The 27240-nt window shown below is 35.8% G+C and overlaps 1 long non-coding RNA gene across 1 annotated transcript in view; it reads left to right on the top strand.

Annotated features, from left to right (window-relative positions):
* LOC110259771 overlaps positions 1-15734 on the top strand; it is a 72156-nt gene extending 56422 nt beyond the window's left edge. The window contains exons 2-3 of the long non-coding RNA XR_002342110.1: positions 10795-10961; positions 15494-15734. This is a non-coding gene — a long non-coding RNA (uncharacterized LOC110259771). The remainder of the gene's footprint in view (positions 1-10794; positions 10962-15493) is intronic.

Genomic DNA, 27240 nt, shown 5'->3' with positions numbered 1-27240 from the left:
GTCATAATCAGATATTTAGAATAAATGCTAATAGAAGATATGCTGCTGCATGTTAATTATTTATGGTTCTCAGATTCCTGAATGTCATAAAAATTAAAGTCTCAAAAGGCTATGGTTATGTTGAAAAATAAATTATATTCAAAATGGAAGGGAAACTCCACTTTCTTTTTTTTAAAATAGTTATTTCCCCAATACAATTTTTTTTTCTACAGCATGGTGACCCAGTTACACATACATGCAGACATTCCATTTTCTCACATTTTCATGCTCCATCATAAGTGATTAGACATAGTTCCCAGTGCTACACAGCAGGATCTCATTGCTAATCCATTCCAAAGGCAATAGTTTGTATCTGTTAACCAAAAGCTCCCCAACCACCCTACTCCCTCCCCCTCCCCCTTGGCAACCACAAGTCTATTCTACAACTCCATGATTATCTTTCCTGTGGAAAGGTTGATTTGTGCCATTTATTTAATTCCAGATATAAGTGATATCATATGGTATTTGACTTTCTCTTTCTGATTTACTTCACTCAGTAGGACAGTAGGACAGTCTCTAGTTCCATCCAGGTTGCTGCAAATGACATTCTTTTCTTTTTTATGTCTGAGTAGTACTCCATTTTGTATATATACCACATCTTCCTAATCTAGTCATCTGTTGATGGACATTTGGGTTGTTTCCATGTCTTGGCTATTGTGAATAGAGCAGCAGTGGACGTGTGGGTGCATGTGTCTTTTTCAAGAAAAGTTTTGTCCAGATATATGCCCAAGAGTAGGATTGCTGGGTCATATGGTAGCTCCATGTACAGATTTCTAAGGTACCTCCATATGATCTTCATAGTGGTTGTACCAGCTTACATTCCCACCAACAGTGCAGGAGGGTTCCCTTTTCTCCACAGCCTCTCCTGCATTTGTGATTTGTGGACTTACAAATGGTGGCCATTCTCACTGGTGTGAGGTGGTATCTCATGGTAGGTTTGATTTGCATTTCTGTAATAATCGGGGATGTTGAGCATTTTTTCATGTGCTTGTTGGCCATCTGTCCGTCTTCCTTGTAGAAATGTCTATTCAGGTCTTTTGCCCATTTTTCCATTGGGTTGTTGGCTTTTTTGCTGTTGAGTTGTATAAGTTGCTTGTATAGTCTAGAGATTAAGCCCTTGTCAGTTGCATCGTTTGAAACTATTTTCTCCCATTCTGTAAATTGTCTTTTTTGTCTGTTTTTTGTTTTCCTTTGCTGCACAAAAGCTTTTCAGTTTAAGGAGGTCCCATTGGGTTATTTTTGCTCTTATTTCTGTTACTTTGGGAGATTGACCTGAGAAAATATTCATGAGGATGATGTCAGAGAATGTTTTGCCTATGGTCTCTTCCAGGAGTTTGATGGTGTCTTGTCTTCTATTTAAGTTATTCATCCATTTTGAGTTTATTTTTGTGCATGGTGTGAGGGTGTGTTCTAGTTTCATTGACTTGCATGCAGCTGTCCAGGTTTCCCAGCAAGACTTGCTGAAAAGACTTTCTTTTTCCCCTTTCATGTTCTTGCCTCCTTTGTCAAAGGTTAATTGACTATATCTATTCTGTTCCATTGGTCTGTCTGTCTGTTTTGATGCCAGTACCACACTGTTTTGATGACTGTGGCTTTGTAATATTGCCGGAAGTCTGTGAGAGTTATGCCTCCTGCTTGGTTTTGGTTCCTCAGCATTGCTTTGGCAATTCTGGGTCTTTTGTGGTTCCATATAAATTTTTGGATTGTTTGTTCTAGTTCTATGAAAAATGTCATGGGTAATTTGATAGGGGTTGCATGAATCTGTAGGTTGCTTTGTGTAGTATGGCCAGTTTTACAATATTAATTTTTCTAACCCAGGAGCATGGAATATCTTTCTATTTCTTTACATCTTCTTTAATTTCCTCAATTAATGTTTTGTAGTTCTTGGCATATAAGTCCTTCACCTCCTTGGTCAGATGTACTCCAGTTATTTGATTTTTTGGGGTGCAATTTTATTTTTTTATTTTTCAAATTTTTTGACTTTTTGTCTTTTCTAGGGCCGTTCCTGCAGCATATGAAGGATCCCAGGCTAGGGGTCTAATCGGAGCTGTAGCCAATGGACTACGCCAGAGCCATAGCAACTGCAGATCCAAGCCACGTCTGCAACCTACACCACAGCTCACCACAACATGGGATCCTTGGCTCACTGAGCAAGCCCAGGGTTCGAACCCGCAACCTTATGGTTCTTAGTCGGATTTGTTAACACTGAGCCACAACGAGAACTCCCTGGGGTGCAATTTTAAAAGGCATTGTATTTTTGTATTCCTTTTGTAATATTTCATTGTTGGTATACAGAAATGTGACTGATTTCTGAATGTTAATCTTATATCCTGCTACTTTGCTGAATTTGTTAATTAGTTCAAGTAGTTTTTGGGTTGAGTTCTCAGGGTTTTCTCTGTATGGTATTATGTAATCTGCATACAGTGACCATTTTTGCTCTTCTCTTCCTATTTGGATGCCTTTTACTTCTTTTGTTTGTCTGATGACTGTGGCTAGGACTTCCAGTACTATGTTGAATGACAGTGGTGAGAGTGGACATCCTTGTCTTGTTCCAGATTTTAGTGGAAAGGCTTTCAGCTTTTCTCCCTTGAGTATTATACTTGCTGTGGGTTTGTCATAAATGGCTTTGATTATGTTAAGGTATATTCCCCCTATACCCACTTTGGCGAGAGTTTTGATCATGAATGGATGTTGATCTTTGCCAAAAGCTTTTTTGCATCTATTGAGATGATCATGTGATTTTGACTTTTCTTTTGTTAATGTGGTGTATGATGCTGATTGATTTGAGCATGTTGAACCATCCTTGTGAACCTGGGATGAACCTCACCTGGAAGTGGTGTTTGATCTTTTTTATATGTTGTTGGACGCTGATAGCTGAAATTTTGTTGAGAATTTTTGTGTCTATATTCATCAAACATATTGGCTGATATTTTTCTTTTTTGGTCGTATCTTTGTATGGTTTTGGAATTAGGGTGATGGTGGCATCGTAGAATGTCTTTGGGATTGTTCTTTCTTCCTCAACCTTTCTAAAAAGTTTAAGAATGATGGGTATGAGTTCCTCTTTGTATGTTTGGTAGAATTCACCTGTGAAGCCATCTGGTCCTGGGCTTTTATTTGTAGTGAGTGTTTTTATGATGTATTCAATTTTATTTCTAGTGATCAGTCTGTTCAGTTGGTGAAATATCCTCTTGATTAAGTTTTGGCAGGATGTAAGATTCTATAAAGTTGTCCATTTCTTCCAGATTGTCAAATTCGTTGGCATATAGTTGTTCATCATATTCTCGCATGGTTTTTTGTATTTCTGCTGTATCTGTTGTGATTTCTCCTTTTTCAATTCTAATTTTGTTTACTTGCATTCTTTCTCTCCTCTTCTTAGTGAGTCTAGCCAGAGATTTGTCAATTTTGTTTACCTTTTCAAAGAACCAGCTCTTGGTTTTATTAATTTTCTCTATTGTTTTTTGAATCTCTATGGATTTCCTCTTTGATCTTTATAATTTCCTTCCTTCTCCTGACTTTAGGTCTTTTTTGTTCTTCTTTTTCTAATTCATTTAGGTGTTGGATAAAGTTGTCAATATGAGATCTTTCTTCTTTTTTGAGGAAGGCCTGTATTGCTATGAATCTCCCTCTGAGCACTGCTTTCATGGTGTCCCATAGATTTTGAGAGTTTGTGTCTTCATTATCATTTGTCTTGAGGTATTTTTTAATTTCCTTCTTGATTTTCTCATTGACCCATTGGTTTTTAGTAGCATGTTGTTTAGTCTCCATGTAGTAGGTTTGTTCTCATTTCTTTTCCTGTGGTTGATTTCTAGTTTCATACCATTGTTGTCAGAGAAGATACTTGAAATAATTTCTATGCTCCTAAATTTGTTGAGGATAGCTTTCTGCTCCAATATGTGATCAATTCTTGAAAATGTTCCATGAGCACTTGATAAGAATGTTTATTCTGATTTTTTTGGATGTAGTGTCCTGAAAATGTCAATTAAGTCTAACTTTTCTATTGTTTCTTTTAGGATCTCTGTTGCTTTATTGGTTTTCTGTCTAGAGTATCTGTCCTTTGGTGTGAGTTGGGTATTAAAGTATCCTACTATGATTGTATTCCCATCAATTTCTCCCTTTATTTCAGTTAATATTTGTTGTATGTATCTGGGTGCTCCTGTATTTGGGGCATATATGTTCACAATAGTAATATCTTATTGAATGGATCCCTTAATCATTAAATAGTGTCCTTCTTTTTCTTTATGGCTTTTGTTTTAAAGTCTATTTTGTCTGATATGAGTATTGCAACTCCTGCTTTCCTGTCATGTCTGTTGGCATGAAATATTTTTTCCCACCCCTTCACTTTCAATCTATATGTGTCCTTTGTCCTAAGGTGGGTTTCTTGTAGGCAGCAGATTGAAGGTTTTTGCTTTTTTATCCAATCAGTCACTCTGTGTCTTTTGATTGGAGCATTCAGTCCATTGACATTTAAGGTGGTAATTGATAGATGATTATTTATTGCTATTTTAAACCTCATTTTCCAGTTGAATCTATGATTCTCCATTCTTTCTTTTTTTGGTTGGATGGTCTCTAATTATTTTCTGCTTGAGTGTTTTTCTTTTCATTTTTTTGTGAATGTAATGTTTGGTATTGATTTGTGTTTGCCCTGTTTTTAAAGTAGGTTAACCCCTTCCTATAATTGTGTGTTTTACCCTGATAGTCCTGTAGGTTCAAACACTTCATTACCATACTAAAATTTTAAAAAAAATAAGAAAAGAAGCTATTTCCTTACTTCCCTTGCCCACATTTTAAGATTTTGATGTCTCTCTTTTTTAAATTTTATATTGTTTTAGACATGTTCATGATTAACTCTGTATGCTGGCTTATTTGAGTGACTGCTCTCTGTTTGTGGTTTCCTCCATCCTGTTCTTCCTCTTTTTTTTTTTTTTTTTGATTTAGAGAAACCCTTTCACTATTTCTTTTAGAATGGGTTTTGTATTGCTATATTCTATCTTTTGTTTGTTGGAAAAAAAATTTTTCCCCTTCTAATTTAAATGATATTCTTGCTGGGTTAGAGTATTATAGGTTGCATTTTTTTTTCCTTTCAGTGTTTTAAATATCTCCCGCCATTCCCTCATGGCCTATAGAGTTTCTGTAGAGAAATCAACTGATAGCCTTCTGAGGGTTCCCTTATAAATGACATTTTGCTTTTCTCTTGCTGCCTTTAGGATCCTCTCTTTATCATTAACTTTTGCCATTTTTATTATAATGTGACTTGGTGTGGATCTGTTTGGGTTCAGCTTGTTTGGGGCCTTCTGTGCTTCCTGTATCTTGAAATCAGTATCCTTTAGTTTTGGGGCTTTTCCAGCAATGATTTCTTCAAATATATTTTCCATCCCCTTATCTTTTTCTATTCCTTCTGGAATTCCTCTTATGCGTAGATTGGCCCACTTTATATTATCCCATAAGTCTCTTATATTGCTTTCATGTTTGGTTTTCTGTCTGCTGTCCTGTTTGGGTGATTTCCATTATTCTATCTTTCATATCACTAATTTGTTCTTCTGCATTATTCACTCTGGTTTTTACTGCCCTAAGCTCAGTTTGTATCTCTGCAAATGAATTTTTTAGTTTTTCTTGGATCTTCCTTATATTTTCTAGTTCCTTTCTGAGGGAGTCTGTATTACTGTTATATCTTCTCTTAATTCCTTCAGTATTTTCAGTATCTCCCTTTTGAACTCCAAGTCTGTCAGACTGCAGAGGTCTGTTTCATTGTTGACTGCTTTAGGTAAGTTCTCCTGTTGGTTTAACTGGGAATGGTTTCTGAGCTTCTTCATCTTGCTTGTTACTTTCTTTTTCTTGGTGTAGGTGTACTCCCTGTGGCTGGGCAGGGTTTGCCCTGGCGCTGCTGTGGAGTGTTTCCCGAGGTCTGGTGGTGTTGACAGGTCTTCTTTGAGGCAGCAGGGCATTTCCCAAGGGTGGGTGGGGCTAGCAGGGTCACTCTGAAGCAAAGGAGGACTTCCCAAGGGCAGGCAGGACTGGCAAGTCCACACTGCAATGAATGCAGACTTACTGTGGCCCAGCAGAGCTTGCTCTGGTGTTTCTGGGCTGTGGAGTTCTTCCAGGGGGTGGGCAGTTCTGGGCAGCTGCTCCACACGAGTGTAGCACCTCCCATGGGCAGGAGTAGACAGCAGGGCTGCTGGGAGACAAAGGGGCTCTTCCCCTGGGCAGCAGAACTAGCAGGACTGCCACGCAATGAAGGCAGATGTACAGTGGGCCAACAGAACTTGCTCTGGTGTTTTCTGGGCTATGGGGCCCCTCAAGGTGTTTGGAGGTGATGGCAGCTGCTCCATGGGAGTGCAGCACCTCCCGAGGGTGGAAGCAGCTAGCAGGGCTGCTGGGAGACAAAGGGGCTCTTCCCCTGGGCAGCAGAACTAGCAGGACTGCCACGCAATGAAGGCAGATGTACAGTGGGCCAACAGAACTTGCTCTGGTGTTTTCTGGGCTATGGGGCCCCTCAAGGTGTTTGGAGGTGATGGCAGCTGCTCCATGGGAGTGCAGCACCTCCCGAGGGTGGAAGCAGCTAGCAGGGCTGCTGGGAGACAAAGGGGCACTTCCCTAGGGCAGCTGGAACTGGCAGGACCGCCCTGCAATGAAGGCAGACATCCTGTGGCCCAGCAGAACTTGCTCTGGTGTTTCTGGGCTGTGGGGCTCTTCAGGGGCGCTGCTCCAGGGGGTGTAGCCCCTCCAGAGGGTGGGCAGGCCAGGGCAGGGAAATCCCCTGGGGTGCTCAGCTTCCTGCGAGTGGTGAGGCCAGCCCTCCTGGATGGCTGGTGGCCTCAGGTCAGGTATGCCTGTGGAGCAGTGGGAGGGGGGATACACTGGGAAGCACTGTTTTCTGCTAGCTGGCGGGCAAGCTCGCTTGCTGGGGCACAAGGAGTATTCTGTGGTGGCCCACCCCTCCTCCTCTCCCCTTCCCAACACTGGCCCCTTGTCTTTCCTGCAGGTCCAGCTCTTCTCCCAGGTTCCCTCTTTTGTGGCTTTCCACTCCCCAGCCCTTAGTGTGTTGCTCCCTCTATGTGCGATGCACTGCCTCCTAGACCCCCAGGCTGTCTCCACACCACCAACTCCAGCCTGTTCCTAGGGACTAACTTCAGGAGCCGAGATCTCAGTGCCCAGCCCCCACCCAGGCATCTCGATTTTTAGTGACTATGCCAGTAGTTCAGATGATCTGTTCGGCTCTCACTCTGTTTTTCAGTTCTCAGACCTATTGCTTCGCTCTTCTTGGTATCTGAAGATCCCTCAAACTTAGTTGATCTTTCCATCGATTAGGTGACTTTCCAGGGTGTGTGTTCCCTTTCTCCTTCACAGTTCCCTTTTAGGAGCACCTATCCGGTCCCGATTCCCTTTCTCTCATTCTCCTCTTTTCTCTTGTTTTACCCAGTTATGTCATGAGATTCTTGCTGTTATTGGAAGTTTAAGTTCTTCTGCCAGCATTTAGTTGCTGTTCTGTGCCAGTTGTTTAACATGTAGATATGTTTGTGTGTGTGTGTGTGTGTGTGTGTGTGTGTGTGTGTGTGTGGAAGAGGGCAAGCACGTCCCCCTACTCTTCTGCCATCTTGCCTTCCTCTACAGGTCCTATTTTAACTTCATATCTTTATTTCGCTAATAGTACTGCATAGTTAAAGCTACACATCACAAAATAGAAAAATGAATAGAAATGCACACTTTCACACCTGCATACATATCTAATCCTCTATGTATGTGTCATTTCTCCTATTCAGTTTGTCTGCCACTTGTTGAATTTAGTCTATTTCTAGATGATAACTCTCTGTTTTATTATCTATTTTTTCTATAATCAAATGACCTTCTTTTCATTGATTTTAAATTCCTTCATCATAGAGATTTGTAAACTTATGAATGTGCAATAGCTGTTACTGCGTAGTGAGAACTATTCAGAATAAAACATAAATAATGTTTACTAATGGTAGGATAGTAAGGGGAAGAATATATCTAATCAATGTATCAGGTACCCTGTCAGTATATAGTCTATGTCAATGACAAAATATCTAATGCCTGATTAGAAAATGAAACAGATCAGTTGGCATGGTTACTGGTATCATTATCATCATCAAATAATTTGCAGGCTCTTTCTAGTTCTAAGCTAGTCTCTGAATACTACATTAATTCATAAAGCCTATCAGAGCACTATTCAGTAAGTAATTGCTTCACTATATTAATTTTTGTACCAGTGGCATGAATTCTGGGATAAATTTATAAGTAAACACTGGTTAATAGTTTGGAGTTTGTGCTGGTCTTCTATAAGATTTATTGAGCTCAGATGTAAAATATGATTTTATAGGTTGACTCCTTGAGACTGATTTGTTCATGATTCAAATATGGTCCAGTTTATTACTAACATTATTACCTAAATCTTCAGTAAACAAGAATTTACTGATGGATTCTATAATGATGACTTGAAACACACTTTAGTGATTACAATAAGGGATCTAATAACAAAGTAGCAAAACTTTCTATTATTATCTTTGAAAATGAAATGATCTTGGCTAAATAGAGTTTTCCTACAGTTCCAGGGACAAGTTGTGTTCTCTAGCAATTCTACCATAGCTGTGTAGAATAATAAGAAGCACTATATAATGAAATATTTTACATACAATAGAATTCTTTCTCCCACTCATTAGCTCATCATTGGCTTAGCAGTTTATTTCCCTAGGAAAGCTTGCAGCCTTTGAATGATTAACATAGTCTGAGGAAGCATGTAACTCTTATTTAATTATTTGAGTGAAATCTTTAAGTTCTCACTTATTTCCTATATGCCACGCTGCTTTCTTCCTAAGAGCTACATGAAAATTCCATTTTATCTGTTAATCCAGGGATCTAATAAAAAACACCTCTGATCTCATAAATTCTAAATTTTGATGATTGCAAGTTTTCCAGGTACATTTTTGAAGAAACTAATATATAAACCAAATAATTTATAAATGTTTTTGTTTAGAACATTTAATAAAATAAGAATCTAATGTTTATATAAATTCTGGCATTCTTAGAAAATAGCCTACCACTATTAAAGTGTCACATTTTGGGAGAGCTTAATTTAAGATGCCTACCAACTTAAAAATAGTTATTATTTTATAGCATCATTTTCAACACACCATATGTATATGTGTGTGTGTGTGTGTGTGTGTGTGTGTGTGTGTAAGTTTAATTATTTAGGGCTGTTATAGTCTAGAAAGGTGACACCAATAATTGAATTAGTAAATAAGGGCTCATGACTCCTAAGGGAAATACAAGGTTAGGATCCTGAGAGACTGGTCATATTTTCATCAGCCACCTGATACATAGCTTTGTTTTATAGTTATCTCTGTTTAAAAGCATATTGTTTATTAAATAATTAATTGCATGGTCTTCAAATGATTTAAAATGAGGGATTTAGGAGATCATTTGAATTGCATAAATCTGTTAGTCAATTTCCTCATAAAACAAGTCAGTCATCTCAGTTTTGAAAAAATTTCTCTTACCTATAAACTTTTCCTATATAATATTTATCAAGTATTTTGAAAAAAATTCTTTCATGGCCTCTTGATCTGCAGAAGCTACCTTGCCTGTAAATTTAAGATTTTCATGCTGTATCACCTTTTGAGTTGTGAAACCAACCATTATTAGCAAAGGAGAGTTTAACATTTTCCTGACTCTGGGAAATGTGTCTATAAATATCTTAGATGTTCAGCCTCGCAAGAGTGCTCTTCATTCATAGTTTTAAAAATTTGTCGTCATCTCCTAAATTCACAAATTTAGCTGCTTTCCCATCTTTTCCATAGTTTCATCAAGCACCATAGGCATTAGGTTAGTACCTTCTATAATGGCCGCATGTACAGACCAGTGAAGTTCCTCTTCCTTTTCCTGGATATACATATCATCGATTCATTAACATTGCTGACCAGCAGCCCTGTAAGATATTCCTGAGTAAAGTTTATCAAAACATTATTTTCTTCATAATGCACATTACAATCTTATTATGATTAGGAATATAAACTAGCACTTTAGCACTAAAGGGCCACTTTAAACTATTAAATCACCAAAATAAGCATCGAAATGCTTTTTTTAAAAAATTGCCCTAAATATTCCACAAAATTGTCTCTTATTTAAAGTATAAGGGCTGAAACATGAGTCAGAGCATTGTTTTGTTAAACCTAAATTGGGACAATGTGTGTTAAGTAACTCAAAATTTTTACCATTCAGCACACATCTGTAAATGACTTCGAAAGCACTGGGAATACTGATTTTAGACTTACAAATAAATTTTAGTAAGTTCACAAATTCACATATACAAATCCATGAATAATGAATTTCTATTTAAATCATTCTGTGAATAATTTTACTGGTTTTAGCTTTAATACCTATTTTTTTAACTTCAGTTCATCCTGGTGAACTCCTAAAAAGAAAAAAAAAAAAAAAAAAAAACAACTCATTCTTCTCCTTTTTGATGTTTACCCAACTGTGTTCTTCTCAATGAAAACATTCCACTTTTGTCAATTAGAGTTCAGTGAGACAAACAGACGTACTGTTTGTCTCTGTCAGAACTCAGTTTCCATATTTGATGCTGGAGCTCCATGGTTGCATTATACAAAAGTTAGGAAAGAAAGATGGATTCGGAAGTAAAGATGGATGAAAGGGAGGGCAAAAATAAACTGGGATTCGCACACAAACTCAAACCCCCAAGATTGACTGGAACCCATTTTAGTTCTCATTTTTTCTGACCAGGATGAAATTGATGTACTACACAGAAGCTGCTGCCCATCTTCATAGAGTGAAATATACACTGGCCCAGGAGCCATAGAAGCAGAAGGAGAATCCAGGGGAGAATATATTAATTGCAGACCCTCTGCTGCCCAGCTGGTCCAAGTTCAGTCAGCAGAAAGCAACAACAGGTATGAGCTACAAAAGTGCCTAATGAACTTAATGTAGCTTTCTGCACATAAAAAGCATAGAGTTGCTGCTTCATTCCTTCCTCCGAATCTTTGCAAGAATATTTCTTATGGCCAACTTTCATCACAAATCTAGAGGTAAGGATATTCCAGAAAAAGTAGTACAGATTTGTTAAATTAATGCTTTGGCATTATAAAGCCAGTGCAGTCTACCTTTTGTCACTTAGCATCCATATACATCTCTTTAAACAGACTAATTTTCAATAAAAACAATAATAAAATATGCTTCCTTTGAGCACAATGCAAATTTTCCATTGACTTTAATGGTAGAATTTGGAGGAACTAAGAGACAATTCAAGGGATCATTTGTGTTTCAGACTTATCATTCTGTTTCCACATTATGTAGTGGCAACCCACTCTTCCCTTGGTTGTTAGAGTAACTTACCCACCCAGAACTGTAAACTCCTTTGCCTGTTTATTTATTGGCTTGAGGAACTAAAAGTGATTAGATTATCATCTCAAATTCTAGTTCAGTAGAGTCAATTTTTTTTTCATTGATATAAGCATTCCTCCTTTTGGATTTAAGACTTCTGTATTATTAGAAGCTAAAGTAATAGGACAGAAAATCTTTTCTGTCCACTGATGGATCATTTGTGGTAATAGCAAAGAGGTACTTTCACCCTTTGAGTCATGTATCCATTAATCCATGAATCTTGGCTATGGGAGAAACATCTTTATATATGGATTGCTGATTAACACATCCTGGAGAAAACCTTCCTACATCTATAAGATAAAACCACAGGCAAGAATTAAAAAGATCATTGCACTGTTTTATCAAGCCAGCTATTTCAATATGGTGCATGTACATCCAGTGAATACCATGGACATGGGCACATTGCCAAACAATATTGCCTAGGAAATTATTTGGTTGATCAGAAGAAATGCTGTCTGTAATACCAACATGGTGAGTATGGCATTCTGTAAATTTATTGATAGTTACTTTGGCAGAAGCATTGTAGACATGGAAGAAAAATCCATATCAAGAGTAAATGTCTAATACAGTGAGAACATGAACTGCTTCTTCCACTTATTGAGATGGCTGCTAATCCCAGGAAATCGTGTCATAACAGAGGCTTAGCATTTGTTTCTACCATGGGCATATTGGCGCTCTGCGGTGGCTGTAACCAGCTCTGTTCTGGATAATGTAAATCCTATATTCTGCTCTGGTGTATAATTTCTGTCACTGCTGTCATGGTCACTTTATTCATGAGCCAGTTATGCAATGACAGAACTGGGTGGAAGCAGGATGACTGACAGAGCAATGATTATATTATTTTTCTCCATACTATCTACAGCTGGCTGACATACCATATTTATTTGTCTATTGGAATTTACTGGTTTGTTGTCTGCATTAGAACCTAAACTTCATTGAGGGCAGGGTTTATTGACAATTCTGTTCTTTTGCATATTCTCAGGACATAAAAATAATATCTGAAGTGTGGTACATATACAACAAGATGATAGCTGTCCAATAAAAAAATAATAAAACTTTACAAATAATTTATATTACTATTTTTATTCCTAACTATGGATTAGAAAGCTGAGTGTCATAGAGAGTACATTGTTACTTGCCAAATGCTGTTCCTCTCTTAAGTAGTAACACTGGGCGTCATACTCTGTCTTTCCGACTTAAAGGCTATATTTTTAAACAGGATGATATATTACCTCATATTTTGAAATATTGGATTACTTGATGAAGTAGAACAGTGGAAGAAAGAGTTTTCTGTTTTGAAATTTTAGTGTAATACAATAGAAGACCTGTATGAAGTCAGAACTATGACTTCAACATAAAAAGACCCAGAAGAATAAAGCTGGAAAATTTTGATGAATACTTCATAAAGCTATAGCAACTAACAATATACAAAGATGCAGTAATAGATAAATAAACCAATAAACCAGACTAGTTATATGAGAAAGACCCATGTACGTATAAGCTTTTGATTTATGACAAAAATTCCATTACTATGCCCTTGGAGAAAATAATCTTTCCAATAAACAGTGTAAATTGGCTATCCATATGGAAATTTGAGATGATAAAATATTGTAAATGAATTCCATATCAAAATATGAAATGTGAAACTATAAAGCTTCTAGTAGAAAATTTACAAGAATATCTTCTTGAGTTGGGATAATCAAAAATTTCTTTAAAAGGTTTAAAAACTTTAGAAAGTGGACAAGCTATACTATACATTAGTATTAATAATTCTTAGTTTGCCAAATGACACTACTATGAGTGAATATCATGTCTCTTAAAGAAGATAATTGCAGTATATATATCCAAAATAACTTACATTCAGACTTAGCATAAATGAATAAAAGTCCAGACAAAGCAATTGACAAAAATATTTATTTTTATTTATTTATTTTTGCTATTTCTTGGGCCACTCCCGCGGCATATGGAGGTTCCCAGGCTAGGAGTCCAACCGGAGCTGTAGCCACTGGCCTACAGCAGAGCCACAGCAACGCGGGATCCGAGCCGCGTCTGCAACCTACACCACAGCTCACGGCAGCGCCGGATCGTTAACCCACTGAGCAAGGGCAGAGACCGAACCCGCAACCTCATGGTTCCTAGTCGGATTCATTAACCACTGCGCCACGAGGGGAACTCCACAAAAATATTTAAAAACTATACTTCTCTCACACACACATAAACACACACCCACACCATGAAAGAATATTTATGTGTATATTTGTCTCTATATTAATATCTTAATCAGCGAAGTACAAATAAAATGATGAGATATTACTATTCACACAAAAAGTAACTGCTGTCTCTGAATGTTTGTGTTTCCCCCAAAATTCATAGGTTGAAATCCTGACCTGCAAGGGTAATAGTATTAGTAGGTCGGGACTTTAGGTCATGAGGGTAGAGCTCTCATGAATAGGATTAATACTCTTGCAAAAGAGAGACAACATAGCTCCCTACCCCTGGAAGGAAAGGCTATAATGAGAACTGTGCTGGTTGTGACCCAGGAAAAGACCCCTCACTCAGCCATTCTAGTGCTTTGATCTTGGAATTCCCAGCCTCTAGAACTGTGAGCAGAACATTTCTGTGGGTTATAAGCTACCCAGATTGTGGTACTTTTTTCTAGCAGCTCAAACTAAGTGGAAAAAAAAAAACAACTAAACAAACAAACAAAAAAAAAGAAAAGCATTACTTGAGATATTGATGAACTGAATCTCTTGTACTCTGTTTTAACGAGGTTAAATTGGTACAGTTTCTTTGGAAAATAATTTGCTAATATCAACCAAAGCTCTGTGAGCATTCATATCTTATGGCCTAGCAATTCAAATTATAGGCTTGTACCTAATCGAAAATGTATATAAGTTCACCAAAAGGTATGTATAAGCACATTGATAGCATTATTCTTTGTATCCCCAAACCATATATAACCCAGATATCCATAGTTGCTGGAATGTGTAAATCATGACAGATTGATTCAGGAGATTATCATAGAATGCTGAGAATGAACATTCCATTCCATACATTACAACATAGATCTCACAAATATGATAAGCCAGACATAAGACATGAGAATGAATTATTTATATTCCATTTCTTTAAGTTTCAAAAATTAAGCACAAAATCGGGTTATCACATTCAGGATAGTAGTTCTTTTGAGAAAGTGTAGTGAGTGAAAACACAGAGGAGCTTTTGGTAATGTTCTGTCATACGGAATCCTGGTTTCATCACTTTAATTTTGTAAAAAATCACTGATCAGTACACTTATTTATGTATGTATTTTATAAACATAAATATAAAAATATAAAAATGGGATATTTTATGCCATAGAAAACTCTGATATAGAGCTTAGGTAGTTATTTTTAAATATATATTAAAGAGCATTGTTGAGAATAGAACATGGTAATAAACTGGAAAAGCAAAATCTATTTCAATGATCATCCTAAAGTTAATTTTTTAAAGTCAGTTTTGTCTTGGAGCTTAAAATATTGGAAAATAAAGGTGCCCTTTTTTCCTTAAAAAGATTGTGAAATACTCTTACCTCTAAAATTAATAGGAAAGCTTCTATACATGCACTATAATGGTAAAATACAGACTAAAAATTAAAAATAAGAAAGCTTAATTTTCCCAGCTGAAAATAAAGGAAGAGACTCTGCCAGCTCAATTTTTCCCTTTTCTTTATTTTCATCTTTTTTTTTTTTTTTAAAGGGCCACACCTGTGGCATATGCAACTTCCCAGCTAGTGGGTCAAATCAGAGCTGCACCTTCCAGTCTACACCACAGACAGAGCAATGTAGAATCTGAGCCACATCTTAGACCTATACCACAGATCACAGCAATGCTGTGATCTTTAACCCACTGAGCAAGGCCAATAATCAAACCTATATCCTCATGGATACTGGTTGGGTTCATTATCACTGAGCCACAACGGGAACTATCATTTTTTATCTTTTTTTAGAGCATTTACTTTAGAAAACTTGTAGTTTTAATTTAATTATCTTTCTCTTTGCAGTTTAATCCTTTTAAATGTTAGTTAAGACTTATGTCTGTTGCAACCCAGGAATGCCTTGCTCAAGGGCCTGGGAACCAACTCACTGAAATGTCATCCTTAAGGAAGAGCGTGCCCCTTTTACCTAGTGCCTATGGGAGGATGGAAGCCAAAGTTGAGCAGGCCGCTTGGCTCCAAAACTACCTCCTGTCATAAAGATGTAAGAAGTTTATTTTTTCAATGGATAAAGCCAGTTAGCATTCCAATAAATCTAGGATTTACTATCTATGACAAATGGTGTTGTCAAATTCTTTTACTTGAAGACTAGGTATTGTTTATCCTAAGAACATGTTATGTAATGAGTTGTATATGACTGGCTGTATAAAAGGGTAAGACTTCTTTCTGTCTTTGCAATCTCTTAGCATATAGTCTGTGGTAGACATCACATTCTGGCTTAATTCTAATTTAATAATAAGAATATTTTCTTTCTCTTATTCCTTCGAGAGGAATCTTAGAGAGGATTTCTGGGCTGGTAGAAGACTTTGTGTTTAATTACCTTTCTCCAACACCAAACACATGTGCTATAAGTGTGTGCTGATATGTATGTGTGCTATATATAAAAAATATAAATATAAACATATATATCCCTGTATATTTAAAATAACTTAAGTATCTCTAAAAAAGAGGTTTTCAAATTTTAACTTTTTTTAGCAGATCTTACAGAAATTAAATTCATATCCACTATAAAAATTGAGGTTTATTTTTACTTTTTTAATTAAGTATTCAATATTTTTATTTTTATGAAACTTCATTTCCTTTAAATAATAAAAATGGTTTTGAGTGTAAAAAATACTTTAGAAATACCCATACATGAAATTTCATTTTAAATTTAATTAAAGTATTGGGCTCCAGAGCCATCGTTGATGAAGGATTCGTGACTACTGGGAATAGAAAATTGTCACATAATAGTGATAAGAAAGAGAATATTATAATTAATTTTGAAAATATTAAAAGAAGTTCAAGAAAATTAGTTAACATTGAAACCAGAAAGGGGAAAATGAACCAAGGTTGTTTTGAGGTGCTAATTGCTTGTATTTATTTACTGTGAAATCTCTTCATAGCAAGCAATATGGAAACCCACATATTTCTAGCCATCATCATCACACATTCATCCTTATTATTGAAGAAGTGGTTGAATAAATGTGATGAATCATAATCAGTCTATTAAACCTTCTGACCAGTGTGATATATATATCATTAATATATTTTTGGCCCAAGCACTTTGTGGGGAAAGTATAGGATTTGAAGAACAGCACAAATAGCCAGAGTAGTGTTACTAAATTTCATCTTCCTAAACAAGAAAATGCAGATGAGCCAATGATTTTTAGATCCTAATGATTGCGCCTTAAGAGTAAAAAAGCTACTGAATGAACTTATGGCAGAAGCAATCCTAAAATGCAGTCTTATTATATATTAAAGTATGCCATCCAATCCGATGTTAAATTTTAATCTCTCATTAATAATATTAGCCTCATCTACTTTTACACCTTCTCCACACATCACAGTCATTGCTCTCCTACCTATTAGGTGGCTTTCTGAGAGCCAAGGAAGTCATGTAACGATCTATCACTTACTTTTTACTATCTCCATGACCTAACCCTCATCTGTCAATTTCAACTCCTCCAGAATTCAGCAGCATGCAGAGACTTTAGAAGCAGGGCAAGGTTTTTACTTTGTATTTCTCTTAAGGCTGAGTCAAATACAGTTTTTACATGCTGGCTTTTTTGAGGTGCATATAGATAGTTGTCAAACAATTAAGGAAGATCCCTGTGGGCCTTCTAACCATTTTTTAACACAGGCAATGTATTTTCCAGCTTACTCTTGTCATATACCTTCTATCCTCCATTATTAAGCAAGAGAAGGAAAAAAACCAACCAACCAACCAAACAAAAAATACCAAATCAGAGTAGTTACGGGCTTTGAAATTCCCTTTAAAGAAGATTTTCCTTTACTCAATTTTCTCATATAGGCTACTGAGGTTGATCACTGGACCATTTGCTACCCTTTTAGTAAATCCTCTGAGTACATGATTATATTTCTTTTTAGCATGTGGAGACATATATCACTAATCATATCTGATTCTGAGCCTTTAACTGAAATTCTTAGAGAATAAGAAAAGTCCCATTTTATGTTCCATTCCATTTGAAACAGACATAGCACATCAAAAAGAGTCAATTACATTAGACACATATGTCCCCAAGGAGAAATCTAGGCCATCAAAATGCCCTGCCTTGCAAAAAGGAGTAGGATATACGGGAAGAAGGACCTTGATCTGACTATTCCACTTTCTTTCGTGATTAATCTGTGTGTGTGTGCTTACATATATGAAGAAGTGTTAGTTAATTTTTTAAAATATTGGTAACATCATCAAAAATCAATTCATTAATACCCATGTATTATTTACTTCTCAAATAATACTGACATAAATTTTTCAATAACTCTTATTCTGAAAATGCTGCAAATAAAATGAAAATATTTGTAACTCTTCCTTCACATTAAGCTGTTGAGATTAAGAAGAAGGTGAAATAATTCCCATAAAATAAATACTCATTTGCCACTTAAAGGAGGAATAAAAAAGAATGTAAGTGACATGATCTACCTTCATCAAATGGTTGTCATTTTCAAGGGATTTTTAACGTGTCATTTCTTATAGAATTGTCATTATCTCATATTAAGTGGGCATTAGAGATTATAAATCCAAATGGAAATTGTTTTCAGTTTGCATGAGGGTGATCATCAGATTATAAATCTTGACCACATTTTTAACCATGTGACAATTCAGCCCCTCTGACCTCAATTTCCTGGTCTACTTTTACCTTCCTCTTTGCGCTGTTTCAATTGAGAATTCAGGTTGCATAAGTGACCAGGCTTTGGAAACTAAAGAATGACATAGCAATAAGAAATACCTGTCCATTGACTGCATGAGATAAAAAAAAAAATATTTTTATTTAACTATGTTTTCATAAGTAGCTTTCATTTTCTCATGGGGCTGTCATTAGCTTTATATAGTATTTTTAATCATGGTGTATTCATTACTCTTAACTCACTGAGGCTTCCAGTTGTTTTATGTATAGTAGATAGCCCGATCACTTCATGAAAAATACTTTCTTTTTCTCCTTATCACTTTCAAAGTATGCATATTTTTTAAATAACCACTTTTCCCATTTGCTGCTTCTATAAAGTTGATATAACAATTGATTCTTCTATTTACTAAGGAATAAGAATTAGTTGGCCTATGGTCAGCAGGTTACTAGAGGAAAAGAATGAATGGCTTGAATTTAATTTGAATTTAATCTAGAATATATTTTATATGTATATATAAATAAAATAAATATATATTTCTATGGTAATAAAATCTCATACAACTCTCCAAATGGTTAATATGTATGAAATACTATAATAGTAAATTTTATATAGTAGCTTTAACTTTTTCTTGAGAATTCCTTACTTTTCACCCCTTTTTATTGTTTTGATAGCATGCAGGTAAATGTCTCTTACCATTCTCCACACTTGTGTTAGTGAATTCATAAATTTTTACTGCATCTACTTCTTTACATTCATTTCACACTAATCTTAAGTTTTCTATACAGAAATGTAGTTCACAACTATTATATTTCATTTTGGCTACAGTCAACCCTAAATGTTAAAAAGAATAGCTGAGTCTCTATTTTTTGGTTCCATGTTCCCAATTTGTGTTCTTAAAGCTTTTTAGTTGCTTAGATTTTACAGGTCATTAGAGCATCATGAGAGCGCCTGCCCCTGGCTGTATCAGAGAGACACTTAATTAGTCAGAAATATTGAAGTTTTAAAACTGTCTAGTGCACAAGTCTGTGACTACTTGGAATGATTTTTTTGTGGGTGGTGTTTCTTCTGTAGATTAATAAAACAAATATGAACACAAATTTATTTTTCAAATAGAGAAAATGCTACAGAAATTAATTGATTGTTGTTTCCATAGAAATCTAGTATCATATATCATATTGAGTTTTCTCTAATGTTATTAAGTTTATATGATCTGGTTGGAAGATGTATCAGTTTTAGTAATCCACTCTCTATGTTTGGAAATAGTATCATAATTTCTGTTTGTACTAAACGCATTTTAGAGTGTTTTCTTGGTCTGTGCCTTCCAAACTTTTAACAAAAATCTCTGCCCTGTGAACATACTTGCACTCTGGCAGTTAGTCTGCACTCTGAAATTTGTCCCCCTGCCATAGTTGACCTTAGATCCATTCTAAACTTCTTTCCATAGATTTAAAATTGGGATAGAGCAATTTCAGTTATTCTCTGTTATGCCTTTAAACTGGTTAAGTGTAGCAAAGCCTGGCTGAGATTACTTATGTGGCCGTGAGTATGCTAAAATACAAAATAATCCATGTGGGAGTTCCCCTTATGGCTCACCGGTAACGAATCTGACTAGTATCCATGAGGATGCGTGTTTGATCCCTGGCTTTGCTCAGTGGATTAAGGATACAATGTCACCATGAGCTGTGGTATAGTTTGCAGATAAGGCTCAGATCCTGTGGTTGCTGTGGCTGAGGCATAAGCCGGCAGCAGCAGCTCCGTTTGACCCCTAGCCTGTGAACTTCCATATGCCACACGTGGCCCCTAAAAAAAGAAATAATAATAATAATAATCATTGTGTCATGGGAAAAGAATGAAGTACATAGGTAGATAAATGCAGAGCTGAGAGACCATGTGGCCCAGAATTAAGAGAGAGCAATATCATTTTTTTGACGTAAGTGTTCCTAATTCCTATTATTAGTGAGATTTAATTTGGCTTCCTGTCACTGTGTTTCAGGTGGATAAGCTAATATGCTGGCAGTAAATTCTCTCCCCTTACCCACTCTTTTTTAAAGCCAATTAGAGTGAGTTTCTAATATTTCCATTTAAAAGTTTTGAATATACCTCATGGCTCAGCATGGAGTAGCCAGTTTATTAATCAGTGTCAATATCAGAACAGAATGCTTATGGTTTATTTAGAATTACAGCATATTAGAGCTGAAATGGACTCAGATATCATTTAATGAAATTATCTCATGTTCCTTCTCACAAACGAGGAAACTAAATCACAGAGGTACTATATTCATTTTTTTCTTTATTTGTACTTTTTTTTAAATTTCACCATGCCTATAGATTTGTATCTAACAATTTTTATAGAAAATGATAAAATTTACTTTCTTTGAGAATTAATAGAAATAATATTTTTCATCTTGGCTACATAACTAATTTACATTTTGACTTTATGCATGTTATTTACCTTTTCTTAATGACCTCTGTTTTATTTATAAAATAAAAGTATGTATTAACACCATTTTAACATCTAGAGGTGGCTATAGTGAAAACAATGAGAAATGCTTATCAATGGGTAATGTATACTATGATTATCAGAGTATGACCATTGAAGTGACAGAAGGAAAGTAGATATGAGACTGAGTCCTTGCAGATATTCAGGAGAGGAAAGCAAAAGACACTAAGAGTTTAATTTGAATCCCACCTAGGTTTGAAATGACCAAAATAAATGGGAATATAATACACATACTAGAAGGACAATATCAGACTAGGAAAATCTGTAGAGATTTGGAAAAAATACATACACACAGTTTAATTTCCCCACATAGTACTTTGAATCTTTGAATCCTGGCACCCATTGGATTCAACACAGCTCATAGTAAGTACTGCTGCTCTTAAATGAGAATAAAGAAAAACAATGAACCACATGAATTTTTAAAAAGAAAAAAAATATGAAAGAAGGGAAAAGGAGTTGCTACTTATGTTTCTCTTAAATCCTGCATAAGGGAAAACTGAGAGAATGATATGACCTACACCCAACATTTCTCACATGCCACCTCAAATCTTAAGGCTGTTACTCTACCCCAGCCAGGTCTCATTCACAGTGACCAAATTCATAGATGTGCAACCGGACATTCATAATTCTTGTTGATGTCCTTTGAGCTTGCTTGAGATCTTAGCATGGAATATCTGAGGGTCCATTTCTTCTTCTGGCATAAGCAATTAGGCAAGTAATGGCTACCTGTGAAAAGACTACTCTTCATGAAAGCAGGTTAGGAGCAAAAGGATGAACTTTTCTTTTTGTCTCTCTGGCACATAGTTCTTAGAACCATTGCTTAAAGCTCTTAAAGTCCTAGAGGATCAAGCCACTCTTGCAGGTATAAAGGGCCAGTTTAACACTGTACCATTTTATTGGCTTTCCCACCTTATCTGTGTTACTGCTCTTATACCTCACTTAAGCATATGTGATAACTTCCAAATAAAATATTTTCAATAAGCTGCAGTTTCAACCTTGACTTTCAGGTAAATCCAGAATGAGAAAGTCAGTACCTAGAGATCAGACATTCACATCAATTATTAGGCCACAGCATTCCTCCATCTCTTGAAAATCATGAGTGCTGCTTATAATAGGGTTGAGGACAATTCCTAGTAAACATTACCATCGGCAGTTACCAAAAATCTCACCTAGCGCGTTGAAGTAATCTATATAGATGGAAGATGACAAGCAGGTTGTGATGTAGTTATAGCACTTGAACAGAAGAAAGAAATACTCATTATAAGAAATGTTTAATTAGCATACTTTTGCCATTGCTCATTAAGTTTAGGAAAAGAAAATGATAAGTTCATATGATCCAACTCTCAACTCAAGACATGCTGTGGAACACACAGGGCCTCCATGGAAGCATTAAAAGAGACCAACATGGAAAATCAGAGCCAGAGTCTAATTATAAAAGCAGAAAAATGGAGAAGCTGGAATTACAGCTTTGGCAGGTCACTTATATCAGACTTGGGAATCTGACATTTTAAAAAAACGTGACACTGAGGCCTGAGATGAGACAGAGAGCTTGGTAGCCCTACACATTTCCAGCACCTACCACTAAGAGAAAGAACACATTGTGGAACCATTAGGGCTAGAAGGTAATGTACCTCATTCTTGGGAATATGGTTCTGATCCAATCTTAGATGACTGCAGGCTGCGAGTATTGTTTGGGCTCAAGATAAGAGGATTGGAGCAAATCCAGGTTGTGGTACAAGCTTCTTGATAATTCAGGCCATATGTTCTAGCAAATCTTATGGGGCTAAAAGTATAAGTGGCAAATAATAATTTGTAGTTCATTAGGAAATTCTCAGCATAGTTTCCTAGAGTTCTGGAGTAGGACCATCATGCTATCAAAAACAACTTTATATTTAAAAACATGACTTTTGACGTGATCTAGGGCCCTCAATCATAGTGACTGAGTGCATGAATAAAGAATCAGAACACTTCATCATGAGCTTGGTGTTATCAGATCTGTTGAGTCATAAGGTCAGGCAGGCACAGATGCTAACCATTCCAAAGTGGAAATATATATTAAACTACAGCCTAAAGCAGGAGCAGAAGGCACAAAGCAGCATCATAAGACACAAATAAATTACATGAAGATGTGGCACTTTCATCACATCTTCTATTGTACCACTGTCTCTCCCTTAGTGTATGCCTATGTTGTGAAGGGCAGCTCTCTAAGACCAATTGACAAAGGAAGAAAAATCTTAAGATTAGGTTACAGGAAGCCAAGTGTAATATGTAGGTATTACTTATACATTTGCATGTGACCTTAAAGCACGGAATTGAAGTTGATACATTTCAATGCTTCAACAAAAGGGGCACTTCAAACCTTCAATAAAGGGGACACTTTTGAGGGAAAAGTGGCCTGAAAAAGAGATACGCATAAATACTTGGGCGGTGTCAGAGGATTTAGTTGCTCAGTAAGGTGTCTGAAAGAGCAGTCCTGGAAGATCAGAGATATGTTAGTCTGGGATAGTAAGTTACGCCTGGACCTATGAGAGTGGGAACCAGTGTGCAGCACTTTGGGTCTCATATTCCCACCAAAAAGTTAGTAATATAAGAGGAAACAGTAACAAAGTAGATGTCAACCAGCCTCTCCTTCTTAGCAACTTCAGCCCAGGTCAAATGAACTCTGAATAGAATGACTATGGTCAATATATGGAAATGTTGTAAGGAATCGACATCATGAGTGCTCTGTTCTCCAAGTCTGATTCTACTCTGAGCACTACTTAATGCCCAACCTTCTCACAAATCAACTCTATGCAGCTGGTATGTTATCATCACTTAAGGAGACCAGCCATCCATATGATGATCAGCTTTTATCAGATCTTTCCACCCTATAGGAAAATAGTGCATTCTTACTGAAGTTGGCATATATATCATATACTCTTGCCTGAAAAACCTGTACCTTTATCACCATTCAAAAACATAGTATCTTGCACAGCACTGCTCCAGAGCAAGGGACCAATTTTATGGTGCCTAAGTATCAGATCTACTTGTAATATAAGGGGTTTTATCCTAATAGAATCAAGAAATATCCTCAGTAACAGCTCAGAGACATTTATTATATTCTAAAAATTTCACTTGTGAGTTAGTTATAGACTAAGGAAATAAACTCAAATATGAAAAATTGTCTTAATGGTGTTCAAAATAATAAATCATTTAATTTCATATATGTATGCAATAAGGTGATAATTAAAAACTATATGATTAAAATGTGTTTATGAACATATATAATCAAATAATTAAGATTAAAACTAAAATAAAAATAAATTATGCAATAAAACTTGAAAACTGATATTCTGAAATATTGTTTAATTGTAGGTGGTATGACTGTTGTTTTTATATTTTATATTGTTATTACTTATATTATCTGTATAGATGTCATATTTATGATAACAAATGAGTACTCCAGAGAAATGGAGACTGTTAATATATCTGCCACTGGAAAAGGAAAAATAAGCATTAAACAGTTCAAACTTTTTAATTATCTTTGTTTGGGTGACACAATTTGTTTTTCTTAAATATTTAGAATGATAGCCTTTATAACAAAGTTTTCTGCAGGAAAACAGAACACCTATCAAATGATAAAATAATATATTTAATTAGGTTAAAATTGAAAATATTTTCAGGGAAACATCAAAGAACATCAGTATTTATGTAACCTTGCATTAATAGCAGTATTCATTTTAAAATTAGTTCAGGAAATTATTAATAACAAAGGCCCTTCTGAGACTAGATATATAAAGAGAGTTCCTGACTTCATGAACGTATGTAAAGGAACAGCATTTAGGCTTGTCGTGTAATTCATGTGGGCAAATTGCTATACTCCTAAATAGAGGAGAAAAAAGAAAGCTATGTACTCCAATATTTTATCAAGACTGTTGTAGAAGTAAGCATGCATCTTAAGCACATCTTATTAGTTGCTTGAGCCCTACCTCACTGTTAGTCAAAACTGATATGTAATATTAATTTAAGGCCTTGGAGTTCCCATTGCGGCACAGCAGAAATGAATCTGACTAGGAACCATGAGGTTGTGGATTTGATCCCTGGCCTTGTTCAGCTGTGAGCTGTAGTGTAGATCGCAGAGGCGGCTCAGATCTGGAGTTGCTGTGGTTATGACATAGACCAGCAGCAACAGCTCTGATTAGACCCCTAGCATGGGAATCCCCATATGCCGTGGGTGCAGCCATCAAAAAGACCAAAAAAAAAAAAAAAAAATTAAGGTCTGGTCTATTAAGAGCCAAGCTTTCTATCCTGGAATAACTTTGAAAAGCTTAATTTATTTCTTTAAGAATCTACTCTTAACGAAGAATTCTTCTGTACTAACACTGAATTTCTGTCTGAGTTTAGAACGGGAGCCCTGAACTGCCTGAATTCCAATTGATCTGGTAGTTTGATAATCCTGAGAAGCAAAAGGAGTTGAGCATCAGTTAGCTGAAGATGTGAAAGAAATGATAACATTAATATGAGCAAAAGAGATTTAGGAATAAGGAGCAAGTTCATAAGTCAAAAGAATCAAACTAAAACACTGTCAAAGATAGAAAAAGATACTGGGATTCCGGACACCATAAATGAATTATGGAGTTAACACAGCAAAACAGTTAAGAATTCAGGCTCTAGTCTGAAGTTACCTGGGTTCAAATCTAATCATTTCCTGGGTGTACAAGGGAAAGCTTCTTAATTTTTTGAGCCTTGGTTTCCCTGTTTGCAAAATTATGGTTAAGAGTAGTGTTTAGTTCAGGAAACTATTTCAAGATACAAAAGTAACAAAACAAACAAAAACATGTGCACAATGCCTGAAATAGGTAATGGTCAATAAACATTAGCTGTTTTTAAAATTTTGTTTGGGTAGTCCATTCAACTAATGTAAATATTGCTACCGGAAAGCTTCTGTTCATGTCTGTTTCATTGTGCATCACTCTTGATGGAAAGAAGTACAGGGTTTAAGAATAAGAGTTCTGGAGTTCCCTTCATGGCGCAGTGGTTAATGAATCCGACTAGCAACCATGAAGTTGCGGGTTCCATCTCTGTCCTTGCTCAGTGGGTTAAGGATCTGGCGTTGCCATGAGCTGTGATGTAGGACGCAGACGCGCTGGGATCCCGCGTTGTTGTGGCCCTGCCATGTGGCTGGCGGCTACAGCTCTGATTAGACCCCTAGCCTGGGAACCTCCATATGCTGAGGGAGTGGGCCTAGAAAAGGCAAAAAGCCAAAAAAAAAAAAAAAAAAGAAATCAGTTCCCTCTTAGATTAGAATCTCAGACGTTTTTATTAGGTGCTGATTCTCAAAAAATATATATTTAACCTGTATTCAGGTATCCTTCCTATGTCCTCATTGTGAATTGAACTGTATTTTTCGATATATGTATATAAATAAGGTAATCTATTTCTGGAAATAAAACAAGGAAAAAACAAGAATAAAATTTAAATAATTTTGTTAAATTTTTATTTTTAGTAGTAAGGTCTAGGAAAAAGGAACTCAGTATAAATAAAATAAAATAAAATAAATAGTAAAATAAAAAAATAAAGTACTCATTATAAATGTTTGATAAATTAATGGGTAGGTGAATGAATGAATGAATTATTACATGAATTAAGTGAGTCAAGAGGGGAGAAAGCAGAGCACTGTGGATGCCTCCAAACTAAATTATGTTAGAATGGTGAAAGAGTAGTGATGATGTATTTTTACAAATATGTGGTTTATGAGGTCTTATTTAAAATGAGATAAGGAAGAGCTAAAAGATTGGCATCTGTTAGAAAATTTCTTATGAAATATTGAAAAAGATTAAGCAGCTGTTAGATGCTTAAATGTGAACAAGGACAGTTTTAAAATTTAAAAATTTTAAAAAATAAAAAAGGGGATCATTATGTAAAGAAAAATAAGGTTGCATTACATTTGAACTTTTAATCCTATTAGCATTCTATACATGGCCCTAGTGGTTTATTACTTGTCAACGAAATATACTTGTTAAAGATCAAATGCTGTTTACATTTTGCTGAATCAAACTATTGATTAGCTATCAAGATATCAAGTGATATCCTGCAATACCTACTCTGACTGTGAAAAACACAGGTATAGTTAATATTAGGCTTAACTGTTTAGATATTATGGGGAAAAAAAGATGCCAAAGATTACAATGAATGAAAGTATCAAAATCTAGCATAATTATTTTTCCTAAAATTTCACATTAGGCTTTAAAATGCCAATGTTAGGGAAATAAATCACATTTTTACTGAGGACATTTTTATCATAACTTACCTAAGAAGTATTATCATGACTTTTCAGTGATGTGGCAGCAAACTATTTTATATTTTATTTTAGTTATTTAATATTTGTTATTTGACAGATAACAAAGTAGACAGATGGCATCAAGTT

The sequence above is a fragment of the Sus scrofa genome, chromosome 2, assembly GCF_000003025.6.
Source record: "Sus scrofa isolate TJ Tabasco breed Duroc chromosome 2, Sscrofa11.1, whole genome shotgun sequence".
Classification (NCBI taxonomy): Eukaryota; Metazoa; Chordata; class Mammalia; order Artiodactyla; family Suidae; genus Sus; species Sus scrofa.
Note: the sequence above shows the minus strand (reverse complement) of the source record. Positions and strands in the feature narration are given on the sequence as shown.